Genomic DNA, 12,544 nt, shown 5'->3' with positions numbered 1-12,544 from the left:
CGAATCTCTTCGGATCAACCGTGGTAGGGACAAGAAAAAGATGGCGCGTAACCGAAAAATGTGACAAATGTGTGTAAATTTTTTTCCAACGCCGATAAAGAAGGTTGACTTCAAAAAGCAACATGGCGCGTAACCTGCTACAAAATTTCTCCCATACGTCGATAAAGAAGTTTCACTTCAAAAGATGGCGCGTAACGGAAAAATGTGACGCGTAACGAAAAAATGTTACACTAAATTTTTTGCCAACCCCGATAAAGAAGTTTCACTTCAATAAATTGTTTTATAATACATAAATATGATAGTAAATAATCTAATGATAAAGTGCCACTGTAACCTTGTAACTGTTTATCTTAGATACCATAACCTACCTATAATTGTTATAACTTCTGGGTAAAATATATTTTTGTAATAAGTGCTCACAAGGTTAAGACATTACGAATACCCGTTTGCATCATGCCATATTAAATTGGTAGGTACGCAATCAAGTGTTTGTGAATTCACATGGTTTCATCGCATTTTATTGACTTTCACTCGACGACTGATGGATATCCGACAAGCGGGAAGCTTTACACGCCGCCTTTTTATAAATATGTCTATTGCGTAAGGTGTTACGTCTAATGATAGTCTTTATGTCAAACGTTTTTTGGAAAAATACTTAAGTATTTGGGTTGGACTTGTCATTTATACTGCTCATACTTTGCGATAAACTAAACATTTTGATAATAATACGTACAGTTTTTAACCCTAAAATATTTTATATTATATTATGATATCTTTACAACACGCATGCGCAGGAAGGCCGCATACTCTGCTGTCAGTGCGTGTCACTTGTCATACCAATACTACTAATAAAAGTAATTTTTAGGCCCTGTGGCATTTAATGAAGAAAAATTATTAGGGGAAAGATGGATAGTATAATTTATTGCAAACGCACAGTTACTCGCAATAAAAACCGATAAAACGGTATCGGCTAAAAAATAGTCATGATTGAATGAATAAAGTTTATGGATGGGAAACCTAACTGTAACTATTGTGTGGTTATTAGCTATGAGTCAGAAGCGTGTCAAACGTTTCGGTACTTTGATATAATTATATTACATTTCATAAGCGTTAGTTTATATTCATAGATAAATTTAATATATCTGGTATAAATATGGTTTTATTTGTGTTTATTGCCAGTTCTTCTCGATCTACGTCCTTGATTTGAGAACTGGTAGTAAATGTAATAGAAGCATTCATGTTTTACACGAATAAATGATATTTTGATTATATTCCCAGATTCTCTATAACTCTTTAAAAGTCTTGTCTGCATATGTTTCAGAGTTATTAAATGTTAAAAGTTGATCAGATTTCTCCGCTTGAGAAACATATATTTGAGTCTGACATACAAGTCCGTGTTCTCACGATGTTTTCTTCACAAGCAAAGAAAATCTACAGATATACACAGCCGTAGTTAATGCGAGATATTGATTTAGAATTGCACGCAACGGGAAAACCACTAGGTTAATACTGCTCTTGCGCCCTGCTTGTGCCAAAAGGTAGATTATACCTACAAGCAAAAAAACAGTGGCGTACAACCTTTCTGTATCTGTTTCTTGATCATTATTTTTATTTCTGAGCTTTCTTTGCGTGTTTTCTTATCCGTCTGAGCAAGTGTTAAATACGCGCTTAGATAGAATTTTTAATTTGGTACACAGCCGTTATTCGAACGCACAGGGTTGATAGGCGCGTTCCAGCAATTAGGCAACACTTATTATATAATTCGAATGGATAATATATTATGTATAATTTTCATAATTATATAATTAAATAGCGTACTACCGTTTTCCCGTTTCCGTCGTTGACAACGCATGCTGCGAACGTTAAGTGACTCAAGGCACATAATTTCCGTTGCAAAGACAAAAGTCATATCAAGTAAGGCGAGCTTACAACTTTACCGGATTAAACAGCGCTATCACAGTTGTATTATTATTTAAATTATGCATAAACGTTATTTCCGTTTAGGAAACATCGGGACAGTTTTATAAATGAGGGTAAAATGTTAGTTTTTTGATACTCACATGAACTAGACAATATTATAATTCTTACAGTACTGTCATTAGAAAATAAATGAAACGCTTTGACTCATCACAGTAAATTCTAAAGTTCTAATAATGTTTATTATCTAGGTCGAGTTTATGGTAAAGTTTTATGACGAAGACTGAGAAAGATAGATTTATAACTGGTGGGCCATGAAAGATGTATTAAAATTAAATTCTCGTATCTATTTCTAGGCTCCATAAATCCTCAGTGTCTCAATGTTTAAGCCGTAGAGTTTACTCAATTTGTTAAAGCAGCTTGTACGTTTACCAGTATTTTCTTTAATGTGTTGGTTTTATTTGTCATCATAGAATATTAATGAAACAGTAATGTTTCTGACCACACGAGGACTTCAAACGATTGTTCCGTAAGATTGCTGTACGTTATTAAAAATGTTTCATGCGCACGCATGAGACAAATTGCAAATACTTCGACGTTAATAATTGGTAACAAAACACGTATTAGGTAATTGTTTGATAAATCGTTATTACGACACGGTTGGTTTCGGTTAGTGGTTTGTGCTCGACTGCGTTTCAATTGCAATTCCATTACTAGCTGCATGAAGTATATGGAAAAGTCAAATGCTTCATAGTTACAATGTTTTAGACAGCAATCTAAGGGGTCGTTCTAAGCATGCTACTTAAGAAACTCACGCAAACGACCGACAGGAGAATTGCTGAGGTGCTATTACGAGTTTTGATCTCAAGAATATTTGCGAAACGATTTATATGTTAACTAACCGAAGAGTAGAGACTGGGATTAAAAGGCAAGACATTAGAAATAAGTCCACTTTTATTGTCTATGCGAGACAAAACGTGTGAACTCAGAATAGTTAAAATGTGTATAGTTGAAATGTGATATTCCTGTAGTATAATTAAAATGTAATTATAACTTTGCGGTTCGAATAAATGACTTTTTAAGTATTTCACCTAAATAGAAAATAGCGTAAAATTAAATTTCAACACGCAAGTGTTTTGTGAAACTAGTTTTTACCTAAACGGCCAAAGTGGAACAGTTTGCAACTTTTTGCGTAAAAACTCGTAAATCATGAATTTGGTACGCGTTGGGCGTGATTGCTGATAAATTATTAATGGTTATACTTATAGACCACAAGCCCATGAACAAAAAATACCTGTGAAATGACCCAACCTGAATTACGCTTAGAAGGCTGTTACTATATCTGAAAATAGCTCTGAGCACTATGCCGTCATTTCTGAGCGGTACATGTGAGTACGTGAGTGAATGGACTTTCTCATGTACAATGGGGGAATTTCGACTAATTATTAATGTACGGCTTTGTTATAAGTGTATAGATGATTAAAAATAAATGTCGAAAAACCTAGTGCCGTACAAAAGTGATGGTGCCGGAAGTCGGTGCAAATTTTTAATTCGACGACAGTTGCAGAAGCAATATAGGTCATTTATTACTGTACGGCATTTGTGTCATTCCTTTTGGACACATATACAGATACTTTACCCGTAAACGCCGTACATATTTCCAGCGGAGCGGTCGAAAGCCAAGGGTCGGAACCCTACCCCTACACCCATATACCCTAAGGTCATTGTAAAATGTACGGCAACATGTTCAAAATATTATTTAACACGGACAATAATGTTTTATAATTATGCCGTCCAAATATTATAGTTAATATTTGTGTAATTAAATATTTATCGAAATTTCAGGATTTACCAAGTTCTTACTGCTGTAAGATCAGAGAATAATGTACGGCAACTTGTTTTTTTACATAATGTTACTAAATATTACCGTTGTACATTATAGCCGTTCATTATAAATGGTAACAAATAAAAATATTATGATAAAAAATATATGAAATTTCCGAAATTTAGATGACTTTTCAAATGCTCCTAGAGTAATATGGGGAGTAATATTTTCAAAGATTATTGTTATTTTATATGTAACAAATATAAATAAACAAAAAAAACCAGATGCCGTACATTTTACTCCAGATTATTCTTTACAGCTGATAAAAACTTCGACGACGTTTGAGGTGTCCCTTAAGGTCATTAATAACTGTACATATCTGAGTATACTACCATAAGGCTGTAAAGTATATTTACAGCCTTATCGTACCAGCAGAGAGAGGTAAAGGAAAAATATTTTTAACAAAAATATATATATTACAGGGCGTCCCAAAGTTATGAGATATGAAGGGAAAGTACCTTAAATATCGCAGATAGGGTATTTTACTAAAAGAAGACTTTATGTTATTTATAAAAGTTAGTAATTCTGCATTCAAAGATTTTTTAAAAACTACTTGCCTCGTCTGGAAATCGAACCGGATTAAATTAAAAAAAAAACACCCCTACTTTTATGATGCCAATCGAAAGAATGGCCAAAACCTAATAACTTTTCTAAAGTAACAGACTCGTAGGGGATTTTTTTAGGCCGAATACGATAGATAATGTTTTTAATTTGATTAAAAAGATATATTCACGCTGTTCCTTTCTTTTAAAATACTATGTTACTTAAGGAGAGTTATTAGTTTTGGCCATTCTTTCGATTGGCATCATAAAAGTAGGGGTGTTTTTTTTTTACATTAAAGTCAGTTCGATTCCCAGACGAGGCAAGTAATTTTTAAAAAATCTTTGAATGCAGAATTAATAACTTTTAAAAATAACATAAAGTCTTCTTTTAGTAAAATACCCTATCTACGATAATTAAGGTACGTTCCCTTCATTTCCCATAACTTTGGGACGCCCTGTATTGGTAGGCGGTGGTAGCGGACTATCGAAAGTGTACGGCATTTATCTTTTATTGAAGATTGTCTAAAGTATTAATAACCTGTGTTATTGCCGTACAGATAAAAGTCACCGGAAAATGACTCTTTTCTGAGAAAAGTAATTTACCCCATACACCTATGTGTTCCACAAAAAATGTACGGCATGCTGGAAAATGTTATCTATTTGTGAAGTACTCTCAAGATCATTTAATTTTATGATGATTCATATCATCATCACCTATATGCTAATCAGACATATGTTGTGACCCTTGGCTTTCGACCGCTCCGCTGGGAATATGTACGGCGTTTACGGGTAAAGTATCTGTATATGTGTCCAAAAGGAATCACACAAATGCCGTACAGTAATAAATGACCTATATTGCTTCTGCAACTGTCGTCGAATTAAAAATTTGCACCGACTTCCGGCACTATCACTTTTGTACGGCACTAGGTTTTTCGACATTTATTTTTAATCATCTATACACTTATAACAAAGCCGTACATTAATAATTAGTCGAAATTCCCCCATTGTACCTGAGAAAGTCCATTCACTCACGTACTCACATGTACCGCTCAGAAATGACGGCATAGTGCTCAGAGCTATTTTCAGATATAGTAACAGCCTTCTAAGCGTAATTCACGTTGGGTCATTTCACAGGTATTTTTTGTTCATGGGCTTGTGGTCTATTATTAGTTGAAATGAGAACATAGTTTGTCATTAGCATAGACTCTAGATAGAGAAATCACTAAGGATCAAAGAGCCTCCTTACTAACGACTTATTGCTGTCCCCAAGGAAAAGACGTTTTGTTTGTATTGTCAGAACAAATCGCAACTTTTTCCAGATTTTATTTCAACCATTTTGCTGTTGAGGAATCAACATCTATTCAAATTTAAAATAATATTGGGTATTTTTCGTTTTAAATAAACAGATTATATATTTTTATTTTGTACTTTAATTACGATAAATTTATTTGGACAAGAACACATATTATTGTATATCATTGTGTATAACAACCATGAATTAAAACCAGTTATTTATTATAATTGAATATCCTTGCTAATCAGTTACGTATATTATGTAATGGTGTCGTAAATAATTTATGTAAAATAATCTTATTTACATAGATTATGTAGTGCCAAATGAGTTTGTTAACGTTTATGATTTTTTTTAAATTACAAAAATATTATTTTAGTTCAAATATCAGTACACGCCTATAAAGAGACGCTTATGGAAAATTTATGCTTTAAGTCCAAGAATGCTACTTTTACGGAGACGGGAGACGATTAAGGCTAATACTCACCCACATATAGCTGATTTGAGCTTAATTTATTTCAAATTTAATCTGTTTGTAGTAAAGATTATTGCGCTTTTTTATACCTCGAAAAACCTACCCAGTTACCCACCCGCAACTTAGAAATGTCCTGTCACACATCCACAAAACAATGTTGTGATTTATAGACAATAGATTTAATAAAGAATTACTTATTACTTAAGTAATCGTTGACACTTTATAAACTCATACAGCCACAGTACAGCTGTTAATACAGTCATAACGCAAGTCAGGCATGATACAAATAGTCGATTAGTCGATTTACATGGTTAAAAATGCCCGATCATTGACAATAAAGGTGCTAAATAGCATCACAAATTAACTTTATATTGCCCGACATTTTAGTTAGACAGTTACATTATAGTTATTAAATTTTTATGGAGCCTAATTATTAATATATTTGATTAAGTATTTTAGAAAGTTGTTCCTCTGGTCTGACATGCCGCTCCCAGGTCCCGCTCTCAAGTTAAATTCTTTTACTATTTTTAAGGTATAAAAAACACCTACAACATTTAGGTCTGTGCCTCAGATCTGTATCTGTTTTGTGATTAGTTGCTTTTCTTATGAAGAGGTGATGCGCCTTCTTCGCCTAACAAGGACCTGCACCGTCGACACCATCGAGGTTTTTTGGGTCTAAGACATGCCGCTTTCCTTACGTCTTCAGTCTAATGGTCGGTTCGAACCTATCAGCTCAGGGATAAGAGACACTGAAGCCACTAGGAGAACACTGCTCTTTTTAAGGCACATACAGGGCCGCGCCGCGCTTCTGTGCGCAGTGTGCTGCGCATACAGGCGCCAAGACAATAAGGGCGCCGCTACCGAAACAATTTTGTTACACGTAAGTAGGTACCAATTTAAATAACAAAACATATATTTCGCTACATAATTTAAGATGATTACGCTGAAGCAACGTCCGTTCCATTCCTGAATAATCAAGCGGAAGTAAACTGGTTTTTACTTATTTAGGAAAATATAATCTAAGTATATAAAATAGGAGAACATTTTTCGGTCAAATTTAACAAATCATAAAAAAAAACTTTGAAACATGAAGATTCGTGCAAAAAGAGGCACTTCATAGGTTTCGCACACAGGCTCTGAAGGGGGCGGCCCTGGGTACATATTGATCAGGATTGAATATAAAAAATCTATTAAAAAAATAGTGTTGCCGTTATTTGACTAGTTGTTTTTCAGCTTGCACAGTCAAGGTAATTGATACATATAAAAAACATGTTTTCTTGCTCTGTCACTTCCAATAGAAGGCAGCTCCCCAATTTACATTAATTTAACGATAAACCTCAATAGGCCGCCTACGTGAGTTCTAACGACGCACATCTCACGCTTTTGATCCTATGTAATCTTGTTATTAACATTGTGAATACACACTTTTTACATAATTTTTCAAGATTCTATACCTAAAAAGTCCAACGTTGCTATTAATTGCATTTTAACGGAGTTTATTAAAATATGGGAACTAATTTTATTCAAATCATTTGTTTATAACTCCATGATATGTAATAAATAATGTGAAAGCGAGGTTTTACATGCTGTGTAAAGTTATTGATATTTTGTATCAGTAGGGCAAGTAGGAACAGCGTAGTGGACATTCCGCGATGAAATAGCAAGGTCATTGTCCGCCCACAGGCAGCATTTATAATATTTGACTCATTTCCTAGCCACACGTTAGTCTCACCAGAGCAATAATTTATAACAATAAAAGTCTGCATCAAAGAAAACATTCGTAATAATAATTTTATCATACTCATAGGGAATCTGTGAAATGAAAACCTGTTAATTTGATCTGATCCTAATTTTAGTGTAAGGGTCCAAAAACGTTCCCGTGCGATGTACGAAGAACATGCATCGGCGTACGGGACTTTTCTAAAAGGAATAGGAATAATTTCTTATGAGATGCTTAAGCAAGGATTATATGACGAATTAATATATAGGATTTATTCACAAAATCCAAAATGGCGAGTTAAATTTCCATGACTTTTATTTATTAATACTTCGTTGCAATAATAGCACATATTAAAACATGTAACATAAATTATTACTGAGGCCACTGGCGGCAGTGTCGCTAACACGCGAATTATTCCATCTAAACCTGGTAAGGAAAAATTATAAGAATTACTAAGGGAGACTACAAGAAATGTATAAATGAACAAAAATAAAATTACGATTACATTTTGTTGGAAACCTTGAAACAATGTACTTTAGGATATTCTACGCAAACCACTCACCAAGTATTAAATATGGCAATATCATTTAATAATCTAGAGCTCTTATTAATTTTATCGGTGTATAGGCGTCATGGTACTCGATTCGTGTTTACGAACACATTTAGTACATTATATCGGTAATGTTGATGTTCTGAAACAGATTTAGCTGGGGATTTGTGGAGCGACTTATTCACTTCACGTAACATAACAGGAAGTATTAGCTGTAGACGGAAAGAGCTTAGGATTGAGTAATAAAAGAAGGATTATGCACTAAAAGTTTCAAGGACTTCTTCTCTTGTCTTTACCTGGATAAAAACAATGATAAAAGGTTATAAAGATAATAAATAATAGTTAAAAAAAACTAAAAAACACGCTTTTAAAAGCACATCAAGCACACAAATAGAATGTCGTGTGGCCTTTGCAACGTGTGTACTGAACTGCTGGTAGTAAAAACATCGCATTGTTACTGGCTACAAACAAAACACAAGATTAAGCTCACGACATCCGACTTAATCTCGCTGACATTTATTTAGCTAACCTTTGCATTTCATGTATTTTTAGAACATACTTTTTATTTGACTTCCAAAAATGTACGTATCTCGCGGGGAGAGGCGCTCTGTGCTATTTTCGAGTCGACCTAAAGCATTTCTATAACGTTGTATCACATGAACATTGTAATGCGATTCTGGACTTTGTTTACTAATATTAGAGCTCGTTTTTCTCTGAATAGGTATTGAATAAAGGTTTATATTTATACTATGTTCTTTTGTTTTTCTGAACTCTGTTATAGTTGAACTCCGCCAAGATGATAGAACGCGAGAAGTGATTTATAAGCTTCTAATATTTTGAGTTAGGACACGTCATCCTATTAATCACCATAGACTAGCAGACTATTATCTGTCGTCTATGCTCGATATTTAATAATAAATAATTTAAAAAAGGAATCCTTCCGAAATTAATTTGTTTACAGTATATAAAGCCAAAAGGTGCCAAGCGGGGATAAAAAGTCTTTAAGAATATTGACGTGTCACAAGTGTTTTCCATTCCTGTGTGCTCGCAAACATTCATTATCGTATTTAGTTAGCTTGTCCGAGGCAATTAGCACTTTGGTGGGCTGTCAACGCGCTCATCCAGTTCACTGACGAAACTTTATGAGTCCAGTGAACCAGAAAGATATGTAGATATTTTTGCATAACAAAATAACCTTTGTTTTCTGGGATTACAGTGCATTTTTGCATGCACAAATGTTGTGTTCTGATTGACTTAATTTCCAGGTTTACCTGAACAACGCATTCATTGCATCTTCAAGTATGAATTATAAGGTAAGTACATTTTTGAAAAAATCAGTTTTTAGTTATAAAAGTCAAAAATCATTATTCATATAGGTAGCACAATGTACACTTATAAACGTCAAAAAAGAAATATACATTAAATGCTTCTAAATTTACTGCCAGTTCTCAAATCAAGGGCGTAGAACGGAAGAGAAGAACTGGCAATAAACTCTCCGCCAATCTTTTTAATCCCCAAATATAAATTTACTAACTTTAGAAAGATTGTCTTCGAATCGAATGATACGGTATACTGATTTAATATGAATATTTTACAATGAAACAGGCATAAAAAAGTTTCAACTCTATGTCCCTGCATAGAGGTGCCCTAGTCCAGCTTTGGAAGAACAGCAGGATGGATAAGGTGATTGGAATTGGGAGTTATAGAACTCTTTCATTTAACAAAAATCGCGTAGTAGAATGAAAAAATCAGAAGTAAAATGGATGCCTAAAAATGCCTACTAAATTAGGTAATTTATTGGTAACTTCTAATATCATCTCTTTTAATTTTTTTAATATTGTTTTTTTTAAAAGACAATTCACACCAATTGACCTAGTCCCATGCTAAGCTGGTGAAGCTTGTGTTATGGGTACTAGGCAACGGATATACATACATATTATAGATAGATAGACATATAAATACATATTTAAAAACCCAAGACCTAAGCACAACACCAAATGCTCATCACATCGATGTTCGTCTCAGCCGGAGATCGAACCCAGGACCCATGGATTCGCAGTCAGGGGTACTTACCACTAGACCAATGAGTCTTTTAGTCTTATCAATTTTAATTATCACGAATCTTCATATAAATATTTCAATAATTCCATATTATTGCAAGTATATGTTATAAACAACCATATATTAGTTACGTTTAAGTCCAATATAATTATTTAGTCATATATAATTTTTGATAAGCCTTAAACCTTAAAAAATATCGCAAAAATTCCGCATTAGTACTAACCTAGATATATTAGACGTGTGACCAGTGGGTGTGAGTGTACCACATTCACCACATAGCGTAAAATGAGGAATTTCCTGTGTATTTCTGTCTAGTTTCACCACAAATATAAACATTATGGTGGTTTAGAGGCGCGTGCGTCGACCCCGTGCGTAGCCCCATATACGACTATTAAAATGTTACAATGCAAATAGAATAGCTCAATCTCAGACATTTTATTCTTTATGAGGAATTCAATATATTTGGAATGAGGAATTTTAATAACAATAGAAGCCAAAATCTATTTTTAGTATCGTTTGTTTATTTTCGCAATTTTTTTGTGGCGATTTGAAAAAAATGAATTCATATGTAAATGACCAGACATTTTTAATGTACAGCGTTTGCATCCTCGTTTGTTGATGCTAATATGATGAAAACATCGCGAGGAACCAGCATATCCACTGCCCAACACTGATGACCGATGTACTCGATACATCCGTTGATCTTTGGCTTGCGAATAAAGGAAAAAGAAACAGAATCTCGCCAAGACTGTGGGTTGTGGCGTCACTAATTGTTTCAAGGTTCAAATTTGTCCTATAATTGGTCAAATTGGTCCTGCCAATATTGTTCTTATATATAGTTCAGTTCTTTTTGGGGTTTGTATACAGTAAGGTGCATTGTTTTTTAAATTGAGAGCAGACCGATAAATCTTTCGTCAAAATGTGGTTTTAGTCTATATGTTTTTGGTATTTTAACTTAGGGAATTATTTACTTTATATTACTATTATATATATGCCGCTGAAGACTTGAGTTATACAATATTATTAAATTAAAAACTATATCACACAGGATCTTAATATTAAGAGAGAGAAAAATGTAATAAAAATACCGTTTATGCTATTTGTATCCACTTAAATAAATATCTATATCAAACAATATAATATTCAGCATTTTCGAATTAATTATCTATTTATTACTAAATTTAACTTTGGATTAAATTGACGTTAATTTATTATTATATTTTAATAATATTCTTATAATTTATTAATATTATATATATTATTTTACTATCAACATTTCCTAAAAATAATTTTAAATGTGACGTATAAAATACATTTCCTTTATTATAAACTAGCGATCCGAGACTTGTAAACCTTGAAAAATTATAAACGTTTATCAAGAATCATTACGTATATTATAATATTGGTGAAAATCGCAGTAAATTTTTAAATTTTTTGAAAAATTACTTTATCGACAGATAGACGCGGCTTGATTTATATAATATAAAAGTTATATAAAATGACTTTTTTGTATATTATCAAGATCTACAACTTTTTCCTACAAATCAAGAATATATTACCTATCTCTTGTCGTTAAGGCTTTGCAGCGTTCGTAAGAACAAACGGCCAAACGAAGGCGTCGTTTGGCCGTTTGTTCTCCGACTTTGCAAAACCAGGGAAAAGTTTTTTAATTTTTCGGGTTATTATATAGCTTATGATACTCATACATAGCGTGGCTTACTATTGGTAAAAGAATTTTCGAAATCGGTTCAATAGATCAAGCGATTTCCCGCCATAGATAATGCTTAATTGTTCAGAATTTTAGATATAGGCAATGCGAAATGCGTGAAAATTCCTACAAAATAAATTCATTTTAGTCAAGTAATGAAACATACATACATTGTTTAAATTACAACATGAATGGCCCTTTGTACTTTTGTATTCTTTGAACAATGGATGCTAAGAATTATTGCTTTTATATATGTTACTGATTTCCACTTGAATTACTATGTTCATACAGACTTTTCCACCTATATTCAGATGCCTAGTTTTCGCGTTAAGGTTGTACAAACATATATTCAGATTTTTTAAATAATGGCGTTCTATCTAGAGATATGCTAGCTT

General features: G+C 33.2%; 1 protein-coding gene across 2 annotated transcripts in view; it reads right to left on the bottom strand.

Moving 5' to 3' along the window:
• The window catches only part of LOC125063214 (tropomodulin), a 50,419-nt gene that overhangs the window by 13,967 nt on the left and 23,908 nt on the right, over nucleotides 1-12,544 (bottom strand). The gene's annotated exons all lie outside the window — the stretch shown is intronic.

The sequence above is a fragment of the Pieris napi genome, chromosome 3, assembly GCF_905475465.1.
Source record: "Pieris napi chromosome 3, ilPieNapi1.2, whole genome shotgun sequence".
Lineage (NCBI taxonomy): Eukaryota > Metazoa > Arthropoda > Insecta > Lepidoptera > Pieridae > Pieris > Pieris napi.
This window is presented reverse-complemented; position numbering and strand designations above follow the sequence as displayed.